The 9,221-nt window shown below is 36.6% G+C and overlaps 1 pseudogene; it reads left to right on the top strand.

Annotated features, from left to right (window-relative positions):
* Window positions 1–232: 232 nt before the first annotated feature.
* On the top strand, window positions 233–7,361 carry LOC133313424 (probable LRR receptor-like serine/threonine-protein kinase At1g56130; annotated as a pseudogene).
* Window positions 7,362–9,221: the final 1,860 nt, after the last annotated feature.

The following is a 9,221-nucleotide window of genomic DNA, read 5'->3' as shown; positions in this document are numbered from 1 at the left end:
AAATGATACTATTGTCTTACCTTGGCCTTTGGAAACAGGGGGAGTTATTGGGAAGGAAACAGGGGGAGCAACTATACATGAGTCTAATGATCCTCCTTGTGATCCTCCTGGTAAATGGGAAATTTTTTACAGCAGGCGCAAAACACATCAAGATACTCTAGACTGCCAGGATCCTGGCTCAAGTCCTTGCTCCAGCAATCCACTTGAATGCACTAGTACAGCCAACATTGATATGCCCATTGCTCTTCGGAAAGGTACTAGATCTTGCACTGCTCATCCTATTTCCCATTATATCTCATATGAGAAGTTGTCTCCCGGTTTTCGTGCTTTCAACACTATGTTAGACAGTACCAGGATACACAAAAATATCCAAGAAGCACTTGATGACCCAAAATGGAGGAATGCAGTATTAGAAGAAATGGATGCACATATAAAAAGGGAACATGGGAGTTTGTGACATTACCTAAAGGAAAGAAAACTGTTGGTTGCAAGTGGGTGTTCACAATAAAATTAAATGCAGACAATAGCATCAATAGGTATAAGGCCAGATTAGTTGCTAAGGGATTTACTCAGACTCATGGGATAGATTATCAAGAGACATTTGCTCTTGTTGCCAAGCTTAACACTATCCGCGTTCTGCTATCTCTTGCCGCCAACCTTGATTGCCCATTGCAACAGTTAGATGTTACGAATGCCTTCTTGAATGGTTATCTACATGAGGAAGTTTACATGGATCCACCTCCTGGTTTTGAAAAAGGGGATGGTTTTGTGTGCAAGTTGCAGAAGCCTCTCTATGGACTTAAACAATCTCCCAGAGAATGGTTTGGGAAATTTACTCAAGCTGTTAAGGGGAGAGGATTCACAGAAGCTCAGACTGATCACACTTTATTTTTTAAACACTCCGACAAAGGTAGAATTGCTATTCTCATCGTTTATGTTGATGACATAATTGTCACTGGTAATGATAGCGAGGAGATAACCTCTTTAAAAAAATGTTTAGCTGACCAGTTTGAACTAAAAGATCTTGGATCTCTCAAATATTTCCTTGACATGGAAGTTGTTCGGAGTAAGGAAGGAATTTCTTTAACTCAGAAAAAATACATTCTAGACCTGTTGCAAGAAACATGTATGCTTGGGTGCAAGCCAGCAGAGACTCCAATTGAAGCTAATATCAAGTTAGGAGTTGAGGACGGGGAAGATGTTGATAGGGAGCAGTACCAGAGACTAGTGGGAAAATTAATCTATTTGTCTCACGCTCATCCTGATATTGCTTTTGCTGTGAGCATGGTTAGCCAATTCATGCATTCTCCTAAGGAAAAACACCTTAGTGCTATTTATAGAATTTTGAAGTACCTCAAAAATGGTCGAGGAATTCTCTTTAAAAAGAGGAACAAAAGGATGATTGAAATTTATACAGATGCAAACTGGGCTGGCTCTACAATGGACCGAAGATTTACTTCAGGATATTGTACTTATGTCTAGGGAAATCTTGTGACCTGGAGAAGTAAGAAACAAACTGTTGTTGCAAGAAGCAGTGCAGAAGCGGAATTTCGGGCTCTAGCTCATGGTATTTGTGAAGGAATTTGGTTAAGAAGGCTTCTGGAGGAGTTGAAGATCTCTTATTCCCTACCTATCAAATTATATTGTGTTAATAATGCTGCTGTCAGCATTGCTCAAAATCCTGTTCATCATGGCAGAACAAAACATGTGGAAGTTGATCATCACTTTATCAAAGAAAAAATAGAATACGGTAGTGTATGCTTGTCATATATATCTACCAAGGAACAGACGGCAGATATTCTCACCAAAGGATTACTTAAGCCGACCTTTGAGGATTTGATCAGCAAGTTGGGAATGATCAATATATATCTCCTAAATTGAGGGGGAGTGTAGAATATTCTAGATTGTGATTTATCATTTATTGCTTTTTTGCTATATGTTCCCTTATTTATTAGTGTCTCTTGTTATTGTAAATAAGTCTCTTAGTTTACTGTTGCTATTTATTGGTGTAGCTCACTGTACTCAATATAAAAAGGACCCATTGGGTCTCAATGAATCAAGAAATTAAGTTATTCATTCAAATCACTTCTTCTTTTCTTCACTCTATTTTAATCATGTTGAAAAAAAGAAGGGGTTTTAAAGGGAAAAAGAAAGAAAAAACAAAGAAAACATCACACTGAGAAAAAGAGCTATATTTGACTAACTATTTAAGTTGCCTCAATACATAAGCTGATCCTTTACCCTAATAATATGACTTCTTAGAGACACAAATACCCTTTAATTTGGGTGCACTACAAGTAACTAGTTACTTCCCATAAGATTTTCGTAATTACTTAATACTATATTATATTTCTTATTAACTCATTTGCCTATATTTTCTTTTTACTTCTTTTGTACATATGTATATGTGTATATGATGCAACCGGTAATGAAGGTTTACTCTAGGAAACGTCACAAGGGAACAATTGGGGTAGCTGACTCAGCAGTGAATATTCTACAATTCAACACAATTAGAGAGGTGTTGATTCTCTCCCAATTCCAAGTCCAAGTTCCAATCTGCCTTTCATCCACCACGCCTTGCCTCAAATAACCACCTCACCTCTCGCCACGTCATCATTCTCTTCTCTCTCTTGACCCACCCCTCTAACAGAATTGCTCCCCTTATTTCATTCTAGAATATTCACTGCTGAGTCAGCTACCCCAATTGTTCCCTTGTGATGTTTCCTAGAGTAAACCTTCATTACCATCGTATGAGTATATAACTATACTGTTTCATGTGTGCTAGAATTATAATAGGAACTGGTATTAGTGCTGAAAATAAGATAGAAATCTCGGAGGAGATCTCCTTTACAGGGAAAAATTACTGCTCAACAACGGAAACACAACTACTGGAATAGAAGAATGCAGTTAAGACTTGGAGCTGGAACAAAGACTCTGCCCTCTCTAGTCTAAGCCACCAAACCTGTGTTCAAAATTCGGTTATGCCTCTCCACTATTTCCAATATCCTTCTTATTCACGTTTTCTTGCATCTCCTTTCATTGCACAATTCCCCTCTCCATTACCTTACTGCCACGTGTACATTCGGTTATGCTCTCCCCCTAACGTGTCCTCCTTACTCCTAGCAGCATTCCTATTTCTCCTCATAAAAATGTATAATTTCCCTTGGCCAGGCCTCTTCAACCCACTCTCCTTTTTTTCTTCTCTTACACAGGGCTCAAAGACCCATCAAATTATTTTCAGCTATTGTGAGAAATCTGTTCAAAATCATCTTGTTACCTTCATGTTATTCTTTTCAATAAATCTAACCCTTATGGTTGTCATTCTTTCTACAAGATAAAGATTATAAAGTTGCTTCAATCCATTGTCCTTACTCTTAAATGCCTCTGCCTCCAGGCCTACCACTAACTTATTTTTTCTTAATGAATTTTATCCTTGACATTCGTTTGACATGTATAAATAAACTTCTTAGACCTTGGCAAACAGATTCTTACAACTTTTGTTGGACTCAGTTCTGAATCAGATTTTGAAATAATTTCGAATATCTTAATGATTGAAAAAAAGAGGGCGAGCCCTGGAGCAGTGGTAAAATTGTTTCTTTTTGACTAAAATATAACCGGATCGAATCCGGGAAACAAACTATTTGCAAATATGCAAGGGTCAGACTGCTTACAAGAATTTCCCTCACCCTTACCCTCGTTAGTTGGGATTTAACGGGGAGTGATTTTTTTTTTTTAATTAATGACTGACGGTGGCTACTGGCTATAAATACTAATTCAGCGGTAGTATATAGCAAGACTCCTCTGTTGATGCTTTTCAATGTGAAATCAGTATGACCTGTGAAGGATTACTGGGTATTATTCACTCCGGGGTATAAGAATACAGTCTGCAATTGCATTAAAGGCAGAGGTGAATATTAATATTTAATTCCAGTGGTCAAATTAATCCTATGTATTAGGCACTAATTTAGCATCCCTGACTGTTCGATTACAATGAGTGAAGGAACTCTGCCTTCCCTTTTGTTGTACATGTTAAAAAAAAATCTTTCAGGTTTTATTGAAGATAAATTTGTTAATTAAAACACCTTCTTTTCACTCATATTTATCATCTCTTATCTATGATTCTATGCAGATTCTGACTTTGCAATTAAGTGCGGTGGTCCCCAAATTAGATCCACAGATGGAATTGTGTATGAAAAGGACAATGAGACACTTGGTCCTGCTACATACTTTGTTACTGATACAAGTAGATGGGCCGTTAGTAATGTTGGATTATTTACTGGGAACAACAATCCTCTATTCACAAGTTTTGTGTCTAATCAGTTCACTGGTACTGTGAACTCTGAGCTCTTCCAAACAGCACGGCTCTCTCCTTCATCATTAAGATATTATGGCCTGGGGCTGGAAAATGGATTTTACAACATCACCCTCCAATTTGCCGAAACAGCTATTCTGGATACTGCCACCACATGGAAAAGCCTCGGGAGACGGGTCTTTGATATTTATATCCAGGTACTTATGTCTTTTTACTTGGCAATCATAATGGTGGTTCTTGATACCCATAGTTAGACAGACATCCAATATCTTAAATGGGCTATGCAACAATCTAACATTATATTTAGACAATTTATATAAGTTGTCACTGAGTTTATGTTTAACCCCAACTCTCTGGCTAAGGGTTAGTAGTTTAACATTGTAAAGCTGAATCTTTTTAGGCTTTTTTCTTTCTTATTTTTGGGAATGAATTATAATATTTCAACACAATTACCGAAGTTTTAAATATTATTTCCTAAAAAAACTTTTTAATCATTATAGTTAGAATAATCATTAGCTTTAATTTAATTATTCAACTAATTAAATTCTAAATGGCATCTGACTGCTAATTTTTATAGTATAGTGTGTTTGTCATGCATACTTGGAGCATTTTTCTAATAGTAATAGCTTAAGATTTTTTGTCAAGGTACACTCCTATATCATATACAACCAAGTCGTCCTAGAAATAGGGTGTCTTTGAAACTTTTTTGGTTTTTTTTCAGTTTTGGAAGTTTCAGGTGACGAGAGAATGCTGCATAGTATATATGATGACCTTGAAATTGTAAATGAAAATTTTAAAAATATCATGATTTGGTTGTTGTTGATGATTATTCAAGGTCTTGGCTATATACAATACCATTGGTACTAACAATAATAAAGTATTCTTAAGGTTAGATGGATTTTAGGAATACATGAGGAGTTTTTAATGCATTAAATTACGCTTGAGCTCTTGCAATGTCCATATTCATTTAGATTTTTTTCCTTAATTATCTTATTATTCCATGTCTTTATTTTGTCTGTTATCCCAATCAAATTCGTAGAGTCAAATGATTTTTGGAGTTTAATATTTTGAATCCACACTGAGTCTTTATTCCGGGGCAAACAAACGAATGTTTGAAACCCCCTCTTTTCTTGCCTTTTCTTCTAGCTTCATTTTCTTTTTGTTCTTTTGAATATTCCAGGGGACTCGTGTTTTGAAGGATTTTGATATACAAAGGGAGGCTGGAGGCATCTCTTACAGAGCTGTCCAAAAGCAATTTAGGTTTGAAGTATCTGAAAACTATCTTGAGATCCATCTCTTCTGGGCTGGAAAAGGGACTTGCTGCATTCCAAGTCAAGGTACTTATGGGCCCTTGATTCAAGCCATCAGTGCTATCCCAGGTAAAACTTAGAACAATTATGCAGTTCAGACTTCAGATGCTTAATTACTGACTTTTCACAATGTATAATCTTTTATCTGAAAAAATATTCAAAACTTGTATTTTTGATAGTGTCGTTGTGTTGTATAGATTTCATACCTACTGTCAGTAACCAACCTCCAAGCAGTAGTAAGAAGAATCGAGCTGGTCTAATTGTTGGAATTGTTGTTGGTGTTGGCGTTGTAAGCTTTCTAGCAATTTTTGCAATTTTCTATATCAATCAGAGAAGAAAACGCCACAATGATGATGAAGGTAAAAAAATTGTGTTAATATATTTCATTTTCCTGTATATTCGTAAATGCTATTCTAGATTATAAGCAGTACATCTATTGTGTGGTGATATATTTTAAGATCTAGCGGAACATACTTTATTTATGTTTTTAGCGACAGCCGGACAAATTTTCTCTTTCAGCACAACATATTCTCTATGTTTGGGTTTCTGTATCTTAACATAACCAGAAGATAGAAGTAAGAAATGATTGTACTCCTCATAAAACTCCAACATTATAGACAACACATGTGCATTTGGCCTATCTGGTTTTTTATCTTAATCTAAAACTTTATGTACAAAATGGAGAATGCAAGTTTTGCACCTGGATTAAGTAGAAAATCAAACATCATCACCAACTTCAATAATTTAAGTTTCTGCTCATCCAACCTTATCATTGTTCATGTTTGATTTTGCAGAGCTTTTAGGTATTGATACAAAGCCATACACTTTCAGCTATTCTGAGTTAAAGAATGCTACAAATGACTTCAATCTTGACAATAAACTTGGAGAGGGAGGTTTTGGACCTGTTTATAAGGTGAGCATTCTGGCCCTGAATTGGAGATAACAGTCATATGCCACTCCATAAAAGGTTATTGTTGTAAATAATTATATTGTAATTATTTATTTTTATTTATTTTTCATTCTAGAATCTTCTTTGGGTTTAGCCCAATAGGTCATTCAGCTTCTATAAAAAGAGAGCTTTTATACATTTGTAATTATCAATTTTTATATAATACAATCCTACTTTTCAATTTATTTCTTTTCAAGTTGGTATCAAAGCTCTCGATCCTGAGGGGTCTGCTTCCGCAACTGCCGCCTTTAGAGCGGAATCCTGTTTGTTAGCCTCTCGCTGCCACTAGAAATTTTTTCCAGGGACCAAGAGGACCACTGTTTGAATCCGTTTTTCTAGATCTATCAATCTACGAACGTTTCCAGCAGTGGTTCTTTGATCTCGTCATAAAAATCGGATCTTTTTGGCCACTCGCACCTCCTTTGATCAGATCTGATTTTTTTGTTGCTGTTTGGGACGTTCAGTGACCTCTACTTGTCATAAAAATTGGATATTTTTGGCCATAAAAATTGTATCTTTTTGGCCACTCGTGCCTCCTTTGATCAAATCTGATTTTGTTGTTGTTGTTTGGGACGTTCAGAGGCTTCTACAACATCGTCTAGTTGCGTGTTTGTGTGTTTTTCCCCTCAAATTGCTGATTTTTTGGCCTTTTGTGGTTCTTCATGTTGCAGATCAAATAATTTTGCTTCTATTTGGACTTAAACTTGAAGTTGTTCTGCTGTTTGGGCTCTCTGGAGACTTTTTTTGACTTCATTGATATTACCCACTTCTTTTGGGTTGTTCTCTTTGATCTGTTTTATTTGTCCATGGGACGTTGGTGCACTTAGTGTAAGAGTGTTGGACACACAAGAGACATGTGTTTTTGCTTTCATGGGAAATGTGATAATGTCACTCCATATGTGAATATTCGGCAAGGGGAGTTGGAGCAGCTTAAGGCCGCTATTGATAATATACGTAAACCGTCTGACAATTCTTTGATCTTGTCTGGTAAGAACACATGTTCTACATCTCTTCTTGCTACTTGCACTGATTTTAAAACTTCATGGATTTTGTATTATGGTGCAACTAATCATATGACTTGTCTTGCTAAGTCTTTTCTTTCTTATCATTCTACTGTTGGTAGTCATACTATATCCGTAGCCGATGGATCCCATGAATCAGTTATTTGTTTTGGTAACATTCAAATTCAACCTTCCTTGTTTCTTAAAAATGTTCTTTATGTTCCTCAGCTTTCCACTAATCTTATCTCCACTCAAAAGCTTACAACTGATTTGAATTGTTCTATCACCTTTTTTCCTTCTCATTGTGTTATTCAAGATCTTACCACGAGGAAGACAATTGGAGTTGCTGAGGAGCAGAGTGGGTTGTATTATCTCCTTCCAGAACATGCTACAAATGATACCAAAAATCAACTATTGATGACACATCATTCTTCTACGGCAGAGTCTATGATTTGGCTCCATCACAAGCATTTGGGGCACCCACCATTTAGTCTATTGAAGTCAATGTTTCCTTCTCTGTTTCTAAATCAGTCAGTTGAGACCTTTCACTGCGATGTTTGTGAATTTGCAAAACATCGAGTGTCCTTTCCTTCTAGTGCTATCAAAAGCATTGAACCTTTTTCTCTTATTCATTCTGATATTTGGGGCCCTTCTAAAGTGCATAGTATTTCAGGTGCAAAGTGGTTTGTTTCTTTTATTGACGATTGTACTCGGGTGACATTGATATTCTTGATGAAAGACAAGTCAGAAGTACCAGAGATATATAACCGATTTTATCACATGGTTGACACTTAGTTTGGTAAGAATACTAAGAGATTAAGATCTGATAATGGTACTAAGTACATCAACCAACTTTTGTCGCAATTCATTTCAGACAGAGGTATGATTCATGAGCTCATATGTGTTGATACCCCTCAACAAAACGGGATTTCTGAAAGAAAAAATTGTCAGCTCCTTGAAGTTGCTAGAGCGCTACTTTTCCAGATATCTGTTCCTAGTTCTTATTGGGGAGAAGTCGTGTTAGCTGTAGCCTTTTTGATCAATCTCTTACCTTCACGGGTCCTTAACAATAACCGTCCAATTCATTCCATGACTTTCTTCTTTCCTTTTGTTCCTATTTTGCAGAGTCTTCGGCCACGAGTGTTTGGTTGTGTTGCCTTTTTCCATGTTCATAAACAACATCGCAGTAAGTTGGATCCTAGGGCTCTTAAGTGTGTCTTTCTTGGTTATGCCCTTGATAAAAAAAGGCTACAAGTGTTATCACCATCCAAGTCGAATTTTTTTTGTTTTTATGGTTGTCACCTTTCAAGAATCTGAGTCCTTTTTCAAGGGTCCTCATCTTCAGGGGGAGAGCAGTTCTTCAGAAGACTCGTCCCCTTCCTTCTTTGAGTCTGGGTCGTCCTTGTCTACTATACCTCTCCCTCCTGTGTCTACTCCTGATGTGTCAGAACCTTCAAGTACACTTGAGATACAAAAAAATTTGACACCTGAATTGGTATATCAAAAGAGGAAACAACCCATACTGCTTCACCAACAACCTCAATCGTCTGAATCACTAGTAAGTCCTGAATCTCTTGTTTCTGAACATGATATTATTGTCTCTGATGACTTACCCATTTCTTCTGATAATTTACCCAGTGTCTCTGATG

The sequence above is a fragment of the Gastrolobium bilobum genome, unplaced genomic scaffold (assembly GCF_033153095.1).
Source record: "Gastrolobium bilobum isolate Gb01-03AN ecotype WA unplaced genomic scaffold, APGP_CSIRO_Gbil_v1 utg188141, whole genome shotgun sequence".
NCBI classification, from domain to species: Eukaryota; Viridiplantae; Streptophyta; class Magnoliopsida; order Fabales; family Fabaceae; genus Gastrolobium; species Gastrolobium bilobum.
The sequence above is the reverse complement of the archived record's forward strand: the minus strand, read 5'-3'. Positions and strand labels throughout refer to the sequence as shown.